The sequence below is a fragment of the Artemia franciscana genome, chromosome 4, assembly GCF_032884065.1.
Source record: "Artemia franciscana chromosome 4, ASM3288406v1, whole genome shotgun sequence".
Classification (NCBI taxonomy): Eukaryota; Metazoa; Arthropoda; class Branchiopoda; order Anostraca; family Artemiidae; genus Artemia; species Artemia franciscana.
The window spans coordinates 55,558,755-55,571,162 of NC_088866.1; the positions used below are offsets into that span (position 1 = coordinate 55,558,755).

General features: G+C 34.8%; 1 protein-coding gene across 4 annotated transcripts in view; it reads right to left on the bottom strand.

Annotated features, from left to right (window-relative positions):
* Positions 1-9,316, bottom strand: part of LOC136026631 (GTP-binding protein 1-like) — a 75,895-nt gene extending 66,579 nt beyond the window's left edge. For 2 of the 4 annotated variants that reach the window (XM_065703356.1, XM_065703353.1), the window contains exon 1: positions 4,243-4,363. The gene's annotated coding sequence lies outside the window, so the exon portion shown is untranslated. Of the gene's footprint in view, positions 1-4,179; positions 4,364-9,235 lie in introns of those variants that run through there. The other 2 variants (XM_065703354.1, XM_065703355.1) reach the window with 2 other exon arrangements.
* Positions 9,317-12,408: the final 3,092 nt, after the last annotated feature.

The window sequence follows — 12,408 nt, forward strand, 5'->3', positions numbered from 1 at the left end:
TGGAGCAACATTTAGCGAAAGATGTGAACGATGCTATAGAACGTCGATCGCAAGGTAAGTAAACGTTTATAAAGGCGGTACTGTCACATTGAATCGCTAAGATGTTATCATCACAATGAATCACAGAGGGCTTTGATGGGGAACGGAAAAAAATTGCTAGGCCACCGGAAGGGCGGCCTCTAGTTTTCTTGGCCTCTTGCGAAAAGAAATGGTGGACAGAAGATCGCTTCAGGCTAGAAACGTTTGATTTGGTCAAAAGATGTTCTTGCAAGAACACTATGTCATGGACTAATAATTCATTAATTAACAAGTCTTTGTCTTTTGTGCCGTTAATATTAAGAGAAGCAAAACTTAAAATAGTGGCTTGGTTCATTTTGGAGCAGAGTTCAGAACGCGTTTCATCACTGGGCAATTCATACTATAGGAAACATGAGCTTCGCCGCAGTTGGCACATTTCGGAGCCTCTAAGCAAGGATTGTCTTTAGTATTGGAATGGCATCCAGAACATTTAGAGCACTTCATCTCATTCGGGGCACATGGGCAGTGAGCTAACGAATGATGGATACTTTGGCATCTAAGACACCGTCTGGGCAATTCCTTGTATTCCGATATTTTAAAAGACTCGTAACCCAAGCGCAGACCTGTAGCGATGGCAGATTTTAGTGCAGCGGAATCAAGGAACTCTAAACGGAATGTATGAGAATATATATTTGCCCAAGTAAGTTTTTACTTACAATTTTTTATCCCGAACTATTTGATAAGATTCCCCTGTGACGGAAACTTGTTTGAACCTATTCATTTTATTTAAAAAATAGTATCAATTTAACAGCTGAATAGTAAGTTCAGATTTTGCTTTTCATTTGCTATTATATTTTTTTCTAATATCTGACTATGCAAGGGATTTAAGTTCGAGGGGGAGAATTGTCCTGTTAAGAGAGAGGTACTATCTGCATGACTGTTGTAAAATCAAAACATCGGATCTATGCAGGCAGGATAATTTCTGATTATCTTTACTCCTGCTGTAAACTATTATAAGTGCAGGAAATTGCATAAAGTCAAGTCTACATATGTTATAATCTACAGAAGCAATAAATTTTTCTGTAATTTTGGTTCGAGTTTGATTTCCTTTTGCATAATGATTAAATATATTACTGATTAAATAAATTGATCCCTTAGCCAGAAATCCTAGTCGTTTAAAATTTAAAGTATTTTGTTGCATTTTGCAGGCAATTCAATTGCTCTTTTTATTTTAGAGTTTTTTCCTAAAATTATTTAAAAAATAAACTTATTTCTATGAAAAAAATATCCTCAAATATAGTCCATCACCCAGCCATCACTGCCTTTTTGGTGTGTGCCCACCTCCTCCTGGAAAATTTCCTGCCGGCGCCCTTGTATATATATATATATATATATATATATATATATATATATATATATATATATATATATATATATATATATATATATATATAGACTCACCACAAGATCTATGAAAATAGTAAAAGATTTTGTTAGGGCTATATACTACACTAATAACACTAATAATTTTCTTTTCTTTTCAGTTTGGGATCCTGATTTAGTCATTTGAACAGCGAAAGCACTCTCAGAAACTGATTACAGCCCAGTAAGGGATTAAATTATTATATTAAACCATTCTGGAGAAAAAACCTGAAGAGCTTTTCCTGCTGTATTTCCCTATTTCCCTCGAACTCTTTTTGGCCAGACTACATAAGCTACCTATTATACATATGGCGTCAGCAAAAATATAATTTGAGCTTGACTGCTAATACAGATAAACTGAGACATTTTCTGTACTTGTTATCCTAATGGGTAATATGAAATGCCCACAAACAGAAATATTCAGGAAAGCTAAGTTTTGTGTACCCAAGATTACTGAATATATGGTAAAGAACAGTTCCTTTTTCTTAGAAGCAATCCAAAATTTTCCATGGACAATAAAAACCCCTATGACAGTAAGAAAAACAATAGACTATTGCAGGTTCAACCAATTACTGATTGCTTTTGAATTACCTGACTATCCCTCCCAAGGGAAATGAATTATTCTAGAGATGAGGAATGATTTTATTTCACTGACAAACTGCCATAAAAAAGTAAGTACCAAACAAACCTAAATCAGTTGGCTTGAAATTTGTCCTTAGTAGCATTAGAAGCCTCAAACTTGACTTTGAAATTAAGGTGCCAACACACTTCCCAAGAATGTTCAAGGTAACGATCTTCCAACTGGCATTGCACTTAGGCTAGCCTAAACTCTCCTATCCTGCTCCTATCTTTACTTTGATTGTTTTATAACTCAGCCAAATTGCTCAATCTACATTACAATCTTAAAATAAATGAAACTGGCACAACCATAAAAAACAGATTTCAAAGAAAGAAAATGTTTCAAAGTTAGAAAAAGATAAGAAGAGTGTGAAGTGTAGCCTATGTAAGAGAGGACAGAAAGCTTGAAATCACTGAATGGTATGATAGACAAATTGGCATCCTCAGATCAAATTGCAAGGTCATAGAAAAGGAGTATAGTGGACAGGTGGGAAAAAAAAGGGTTTTGTCTTCATGCCCTAAACCTGTAGCTGTACAACAAGTACACTTACAACAAGTATATGGTTGGGATCAACATGGCTGATCACATGATCAGCTATTACAAAATTGCATCAAAGACCAGGAATGATGGTAAAATCCGTTCATTACATTTAAAATGCAGCCTGCTCAAATGTGTATATAGATGTGCAGTCCCATGAAGAGAAAAGCATACTTAGCTGAATAAGTTGATTCTTTATCAATTTTATGTTTCCAAGTCACTTCTATGTAAGCACAACTAAGAGCAGTAAGTGGAGAAAGGTGTTGATAAGAAAACTGAATGCCCTGATTAGTTCAAAAAGCACCAGCCACTCCCTCCAGAAAATGTAAGATGGGCAAATCATCTATCAAAATACTATGCTCTAGGAAATACCAAGAGATAATGCCCCTCTGGGTGTTCAGTGAAGATGAGGTGGTGCTGTGCTGAATACAAGCCTTTTTCTTACCCTAGTGAAAAAAAATGTTTGGAGACAAGTATTGATTTTCTTCATTTTACAAACAGTTTTGCCATTCTTTTCTTCTCATATTTAATGCTACATAAAGGTGATATGAAGTTGACATCTTTCTGATTTACATGGTTGAAAACCCATATTTAAGGGGTAAATATCCAATTTTGGGGAGTCAGAGACTGTGAATTTTGTTTGACACCACATTTGATCTTTCCAATTTTTTCATCAACCTAGAGTAACCATAACACATGTACACCAGCTTTATCCTTGCCAGTTATCAGGAGAAATGAAAAGTCACTAGAACAACTCTCTTCCAGGACTAGATCTAGGAGGGATAGAGGGGACAAGTGCTCTGTGCAGCACATCTGGGAGTGGCTAAACAAGCTTGAATTGTAATATTTGTGTGAAAAAACTGTAATATTTACAGTGTTGATGGTGCCACAGGGGTTGGTAAAGTCTACATTCCTCCCTACTGGATAAAACTAACTCCAGTTAAGCTATTTTTGTCATATGAATTTGCACCTAGTAGTAAACAAGCACAAGGAACAAAAGATTTTCTGTTGAAAATTCAGGTTAATATATACAAGACTCCATAAATGACATAGGGACACAGACCAGCAGTGCTAGTCTGTCTACATATAACCTTATGTTTTGGCACTGCTTTGTTGACGTTGGTTCAGCTTGGCAATGACCCCCCCCCACAGCCCCCATGACAACAATTTTAAATTATGCAATTTGATCTTTGTTCAACCAGGATTTACCATTAGGAAATAAGGAAATACTGGTTGATTCTGGGTGAGTTTTTTAAAGAAAATATACAAAAAAAATTAAATTGACATGCTACTACTACTACTAACAGCTCATCAGAGCACCAAGCCACCTTAAGGCCAACACATCTATGCAGACTTCTCCTCCATCCCAAAATATTTGAAGTCTCCCTCTTTATACTCTCCCAGGAAGTTCCCATTTCTCTATAAATCTTTCATTATGACTTCCTCTCACCACAACCAAGGATGATCTGTTTTTTGGTTACCCCTAGATGGTCGGCAAAAAATTAAAATCTTTGGTAATCTGTCAACTGTCATGAAGGACAAGCACTAGACATAAGGAAACGTGTTAAGAAAACAATTCTTACTTCACAACATGCTGAATAATCAGAGATAAACACATTTTGGACACAGATAATATTTATCTTCACCTATTTCATTGTTGTGGAATTTTTCTGAATGTCTGAAAAATAAACCTGGATTTGACTGCATTTTCTGTTTTCAAATAGTCTATATATCTAACTGAACAGTATCAGTGCCATCTAATTATTTTGCATATCACATGTCAATAGACCAATAGTGAGAAACTAGGTTAGGTTAGATGGCATTTGTTTATAAACTTTTTCAAGATTTAGAGAATACTACTACTACTACTAACAACTCACTGCAGCACCATGCCACCTCAGGCCAACACAGCCATGCACAATCCTCCTCCATCCCAATGTATTCAAGCCCTCCTTCTTTACACCCTCCAAGGAAGTTCCAATTTTCTTTAAATCTTTCTTTATGACATCCTCTCACCCCAGACAAGAACAACCTGCTTTCTGTATAGCTCTAGATGATTGGCAAAAGAGGATGTACTTTGGCAATCTGTCATCCTTCATCTGCAGAATGTGCCCCAGCCATCTCAACCTTTCTTTCATTATAGCCATAGAAAGTGGAATTGAACAACATTTTTTGCACAGTCTACTGTTTGAAATATGGCCAGTCAGCTGGGTACACAAAAAAAAATCTATTGGCAGTGTCTCTGGAAAAGATCTAGCAAATCTACATCTGCTTTTCAGAGTTCACCCTGCTTCAGTGCCATATTTGACCACTTTAGCTTCCAATATTTTAATCTTCGTTTGCAGAATTATATTCCTATTCTTCCAAACTTTTTTCAACTGTGAAAAAAAAACCACCCTGAATCATGGCTATTCTATTTTCAATATCTACACAGATCCCACTATCTTTACTAAAAACAGTACCAAGGTAAATGAAGCTGCACACCTGATCAATCTTTTTATTACCCCATGTCCCCTTTTCACCTTCACTTATAGATGAAACCTTAGTAAATGTCAAGAAGCCTTAGTCTTCTTAATATTGATTTTCAAGCCTATTTTAGCACCCTGAACTCACAAAACCTCTAAAAGTCTATTCATTTTGCTCACACTTTCATTTAGGATACTTAAATCATCAGCATAATCTAAGTCCAGGAGAGTTTTTCCTCCCAATTTGATAATGTGGTCACTTATTGCCTTTCTTGTGCTCCTTAAGACAAACTCCACCAAAATAATCCACATTAAAAGGGGTAGAACACAACCCTACTTAACTCCTGACTTGATTCAAAACCAGCTGCTAACTGCATTTCCTGCCTTAACCTCAGCAGTGTTATTCTTGTACATAGCACTAATTAGTTTAATGTATTTGTCTGGTATACCATACAAGGATAAGAGCTTTGTTAAAGCTCTTCTTTCAACAAAATTGAATGCTTGCTCATAATCTATAAAACTGAGGACCAAAAGTGTTTGAAACTCAGGCACTTCTCAATTATTAGGTCCTTGGTTTGATCAAGCATTCAGTGACAAGTTGTCAGCCAAGAGTTATAAAGAAGCTATGCACAGCCCTTGTTTGTCTCCATCTTCAGTTCAGCATGTTGGTTGCCAGCCTACATGGAGATACTTACAAAGGTCAAACGTAGAGCAACCAAGCTCGCTTTTCCCAAACAACACAAAAACCAATTTTATAATGAAACAGTAAGTTTGAAATTAATGTTTTAGCCCTTTTAATACCATAAAACAGAGAGAAATTATCATTTTAAAGGGTCCAAAAAAGGTTTAAAACTGAATACACAAGAAAAAACAATTATTATATTCAGAAAAAGCATAAAAAATGGAATCTAATTGTATCTTCTCTTTATTTGTAGATGAATAATGTGAACTTGGTTAATATTTACTAAAAGAGCAAGGAGATTGCAATAGAGCAATCTCCTTAGATATTTGGCCATTACCTGGAATGGCCAAATATCTGACCCAGTAAAAATTAATAAAGGAGCTTGGCAAGGTGCTGTATTGTCTCCTAGTATATTTAAATGTGTGCTTGCATTATGCCTGGATACCCTTGAAAGTTCTATTTTTATGGTAATATTGGTTTGTCTTCTGTTGCATATGCAGTTGACATTCTTTTTGTTGCCTGGATTCACCATGGATTGCTTTCCAATTTTACTATGTTTACCAATGAAATATCTAAGATTGGACTGTCAGTTAATGCATCCAAATGCAAGTTTATTTGTTTTAATAGCCCTTATACAGTTGCTCTGTTTGTTGCTGGGACTGCAGTTCTACCATGTTCTTCTTTAGTTAGTTGGCTTGGACTGTGTTTTGGCCCAACGCCTTCCACTACCTGTTCATCCCTACTGAATCAAGCCATGAAAAACCTACACATTGCTTATGGAAAAATATCCCCAAAGAAAAGTCAGTACAACCACAATGGTTTGTGCATGATTTATAATGCTTATTACACCCCTGTGCTTTTGTTTTTATCAGGCATGGCTTATCTGTTTTGTAAGAAAGATTGCCATACTCTATGTGCAGCTTATTTCAGATATTGCAAATTCCTCTTCTGGCTTCCTAGATGGCACCAAAACAAAAAAAAAGCTTGATTTGGTTTAATAGAAGTGCCTTCTTGGATTTGGTCTTCCAGCAATAACTTATGTGAAAAGACTATCAACTTTATTCTTGTTTACAACCCTCTGCAGCCTTTTTTCCATTTTGATACTGGTTAATTAGTCCATGTTGTCTTCTGTTAGTTTGAATTTTTTTTTCTTCCCTGTTTATTGTTTTTATTTTTGTTTATTTATAATTCTTTGTACATTGTGTTTTTTATATTTTTACAGGTAATAAAGTTCATTCATTCATTGCAATAGAGGAGGCTTATATCCCAAAGTGTTGAGTTTACCAAACAACAGCCTAGCTGATACAGGCTGGTGGCTATCTTGCCACTTTGGGACATGCCAAAATTCTATATATTCTAGATCTTGTGATTCTAAAACTTCTTGGTATTTGTCCTACTCTACTGGTTTGATGTTTATTTGTTTTCTGCAGCTCTCATTTTTATACTTTGCAACTTGATTTCTTACTTCATACATTACTGGCAGATGATCACACTACAAAGTGATTTCACTTGCTGACCAAATGGTCCATTTTGAAGCCAGATTAGCTGTTGTAATTGATAAATCAATTGTAGTCTATTTGTTCTTTTGCAGAGATGTATTTTCAGATTTTTTTGGTGTGATTAGACATGCATTTAAGTTGTCTTATATAAAAACTTCCAGCACTGTTTGAGATACCAGAATCACATTGAATATTATTGTGTGCATTTAGGTCTCCAAGGATTATGTATTTTACACAGGTTAGGAGTGTTTTCACTATTTCCTTAATAAATGTGCCAATTTTCTTATTTTTCTCTTTTGGGTTGTAATAACTGATGATTGGTTGAATTGTTAGTTGATCAGAATACAGACCTCACCCCACTGCCCACTGGGCTCATGGACTAACATGCTTTGCTCTACAGTAATGTTATCTGTAAGCAAAATTGGACATTTGTTTTGTTTAGTTACAGCTTGCTAGTTTAAACTCAAAAGTGAAAGTGAACATTAGTGGTTGTATGAGTTTTTTACTTATTTTTCAACTTCCTACAATATAGAAATTACCAGTGATAACAGAAATTAGTATTTAAAATGTAATTTGGTAAAATTCTAGTTGCTTGACTTTTGGCTATCTCAGAAAGGGGTTAGGTTAGGAAAATAAAACTTTCAGGGATAGGTCTAAAGGCTAAAGTATGTGAAATTTGCCTATATGACAGGTCTATACCTATAGAAATTTTGAAAAAACAAAATTTCACCTTAATTTTCATTTACCATTTGCCTTTTCTCTACCTTTGGTTCTGAAAATGTAGTTCCTGTTATTTGAGTAGAATTCTTGGCCATATCAATGTTTTTCTTTTTCAAAATTTAGGAAATGTATTTGCATATCTTTAAAACCTCATAAATTAGGATTGAGCAAAGTTGTGAAGCTGAAAACAATTTTGTTGTACATCATTCAAGCAGAAGATCTATTTTGCAATGTTTCACTTTTATAACACACAAATTTTTAAATGTCATCAAAGGTCAGGGCCCTCTAGAGGGAGAAGGAGTGGAGGTGGGTACTTCAAAATACCTTCCCAGGACATACTTTAGCCTTTGGACTCATCCCTGAAAGTTTCATTTTCCTAACCTAACCCCTTTCTGAGATAGCCAAAAGTCAATCAACTAGAATTTTACCTGTAATTTCATTCATATTGCACAACCCCAACATTTGGTAAAATTCTAATTAATTGACTTCTTGCTATCTTGGAAAGGGTTAAGGTTAGGAAAATGAAACTTTCAGGGATGGGTCTACAGGCTAAAGTATGTCCCAGGAAGGTATTTTAAAGCACCTACCTCCAGTCCTTCTCCCTCTAGAGGGTACTGAAATTTTCCTACATGACAGGTCTTTACCTTAATTTTCAGTTATTAGTTGCTTTTTCTCTGGCTTTAGTTCTGAAAATGTAATTCATATTATTTGAGTAGAATTTTGAGCCATATCAATGTTTTTTGTTTTTTTTTTATTTTAGGAAATGTATTTGCATATCTTCAAAACCTTATAAAATAGAATTGAGCAAAGTTATGAAGCTGAAAACAATTTTGTTGTAGGCTACTTCAATTAAGCAGAAGATCTATTTTGCAAGGTTTCACTTTTATAACACACATATTTGTAAAGGTCATCAAAGGTCAGGGCCCTCTAGATTGAGAAGGAGTGGAGGTAGTTGCTTCAAAATACCTTCCTGGGACATACTTTAGCCTGTAGATTCATTCCTGAAAGTTTCATTCTCCTAACCTAAACCCTTACTGAGATAGCAAGAAGTCAATTAACTAGAATTTTACTAAAGCTTTACCAAAAGTCCATTCACCAGTAGGCAATTGCTGAACCAAAATAGCCTATGGGTTGGTGTTGAGGGATTGCCCCTCCCCCTCATATTATCCATTTTACTCAATTCATCAATACTTACTGATTTAAATTTTCAATCTTTTCAAATTCTAAGTAGAACTACAATAAATATAAACTTAAAAAAGATTTTTTATCAAACCTTTTCAACAGATTGGATTTTTTTTTTTTTTTTCCTTTACTTTTTGTCGTGATTGAAATATCGTCGGCAGTCTCTGCCGTTGCAAAATGTTCGGCAGAATTCATAGCCTAAACCTGAGCCCTTTTCAGGCTAAATTGTCAAAGTTAATTTATTTCTCAACTCCGATGGGTAAAACAAAGAAAACATATAATTGGTATATCAGATAATCTACGCATATGTATAAGTTAAAAGCAAAATAAAAGCCTAGTAAAACGACTTAATTATGCCTGTTAGAACCCTGAAACAAGCATTAAAATCTATACAGCCTTTTTCAGGGAGCTGGTTAGAGGCATCTGACGAATAGGCTAATATTTCCAATGATAGATTCACCAACAATCAGAGTAATTTTTGAAATAACGTTCTTAAAAGTCACAAATGATCTATTATGGCTGTTTTGATTCCAAACAAAAATAAAAAGGAACAACAAATAATAGTATTCATGCCGAGCGTTTTACTTTTAGACCGGGTAATAACGTCCGTGTCCGAAAGCTTATTTCACAAAGAATGCTGCATCCAGATGCAGGGTTAATTCTGAATACTCAGTCCGAAAGCTCTTTGCATCATTTGTTCTTTGAAGCTCAAATCTCTACTCAACAGCAACTCAGTAGTAGGAGAAGAAACAGAAATCAACCATCAGATTGAAAACAGCTTCTATGTAGCTCCTAATCACTTTGCTTCTACTGCAAATTAAAGTACTGGACATGCTTTTGCTCTGTCTGATGGAGGAGCAATTTTTCTGTTACAGATAATGCATGCACAATTGTCAAGATTTTGTATAGCTTAGGTCAGACACTGGGTATATCTAGCATTTACCATAGTCTTTGGTAGGCCTATGCCTAACAATAAGTAAGGCCCAAGACTTTCTTGTGATGTCAATCAAGATCGAAGGTCATCACTAGATTCAAGGATCAAATTTTCTCTGGCCCTTGAAATCTAGTGGTCATGCAAATTGGGTGATCATTAGATTTGTAACATAGTGCATATCCACTTATGCGCTAAATATTCCTCTAGAGAAAATAAAATGTAAATGTCTCCATAACCATCTAGACCATATCTAGTAGGCTAATAGAACTGAGATTGTCCATTGCCAAGCTGCTGCTAAGAATCAGAAACACAAAGAATTCAGAATAGAAAGCTGTTGTTTTTATAGGCATTGATTATTTAGACCAATAAGATCTGTCATATATTTCACCACCTTTTAGCTGAATTCTTATGTTTTGCATTTGCTTTGCTAAAAAGTTGTCTTAAAAAGTGCCAAGTTTAGAGAGTTATGTTAATATTTTTCTTGCTGATCAGAACAACTGTCTTTACTATTCTTTCTGTTAAAAGAATTTCAGAGAGTTTATAAGTGCACCATGGGCATATTGCAGTCTCAAATGAGCTTATGGAAAACAAATAGGAAATATAATTTTTCTTATTTTGCATTATTTCAAGACTAGAATATCACAAAACTAAGCTTTCATATTGCTTATTGTATCTTAAGTAAATACAATTCCTGATGGAGTTTTGTTGATACCGGTCTTAAATTTACTTTGTCTAAATAAAATGCATATTGTTTATGGGCAGCAACTATGGCTTGAGTTTTTTTCAATATTTCCTTTTTTCAAACAATTGTTGTTCTGTGGTCACATTTGTGTTCTTTCCTAAGTGGCTGGCTCTCTAGCTTGAGAATCCTTGTCCAAAGGGCACAGGTTTAATTCCTGGCATTACCAGCTTATTTGGTTTTGGACAGGGATCAGTGATGTGACTCTGTCAGCTTGGCTAGAATTGGCCCAGCTTTAAAAGGTTACCTAAAGAAATGTGAAGCAGGAAGGGCATGCAAAAGCATAGGATGGCTGGCCCCTAGCTTCCTATTGTACTTCCTGGCTAAAGGAACACCTGGTCCTTTACTGGCCTACTGACTTGGCCATATAAGCTTTCTTTTAAACTTATTAAACATAAGTACAAATCAATTTAAAGATTAAAAGACAATCATTTAGAATTCAAACAAGACAAATAAATAAATAAAAGTTTCCCTTTATAACAATTTAATGAATTGTCACAAATGTAGATCACTCTTAAGATTGAAATAAACAAAGCTTCAATTATGAATCTGTTTTTTTTTTAAACAGACTGAAGGGGCAAACCTTCAAGCTTTGACAAATTCAATCTTACTTTTGGGCTCTTTTCAATGGGAACTTTCTTTGGATTTTTTTTTACCAACTAAAAACAGTGGGGAAAGCATCAGGTATAAGTGACTTACGAGACTTGACAACATTTAGAAAAAGCTACATGCAACCTGATCTAAATAAGGATGCTATTGTAGAGTATCAAAGAGAAGTCTACAGGTATATCCCAAATACAGTAAAGGCATATTACAAAGAACAAGAACAGGTTCATAGAATACCACTGAAGTGGTAAAGAAACAAGAAAATTGAGATTATAAGATTAACAAGAAACTATGAAAATTGCAAGTACAGTACTAGCCTCCTTCCAACAGGACAAATAAGGGGATTCACACCCCAAAGTTCTGACTATTTTCAATCACACCTTTAGGAGCAAAAAAAATTAAATACATTTTTTCACATATGTCAAATATGACAGTTGACTCAGGAGTTCAGGGTTAGGGATTCAACACTCTGTGGTGCCACAAATGGAAAGACCTTTGCTGTCATAAGCATTGTTAATCCTAGCACACACCCACACTCAAATATAACATTCTGTAAAATCATAAACATCTTAAACAGCAAAAATAAAACTTTTTTTTATTTTTGATAAATATTATTTGAAAAAGGACACTACAAGGCAAATATTAGGTTCATCAGCATGCTAAATTTGATGTGTCAATGATAAGATTTGTTAAATCTTTTCTGGGATCAAATGTGTTAGCTAACAGACATTGCAATATCTATTTGTCCATCTATCTGTTTGATTGAGATTCTGAGACTATGACCCTAAGTCAAAAAGGCTAGGGCTTTTAAAGTTTTTTTCATTGACCTTAGGTCAAATAGGAAAAGAAAAGGGGGTTCTATAAACAAAAAGTAGAATTGTTTGTTGATTTGCTGAAGTTAGTGACAGGAGTATCAAATTTAAATGAAAGATGGAATAAATGTACATAGCAAAATATCACCAAATTGGATCCTACTAGAATTTAT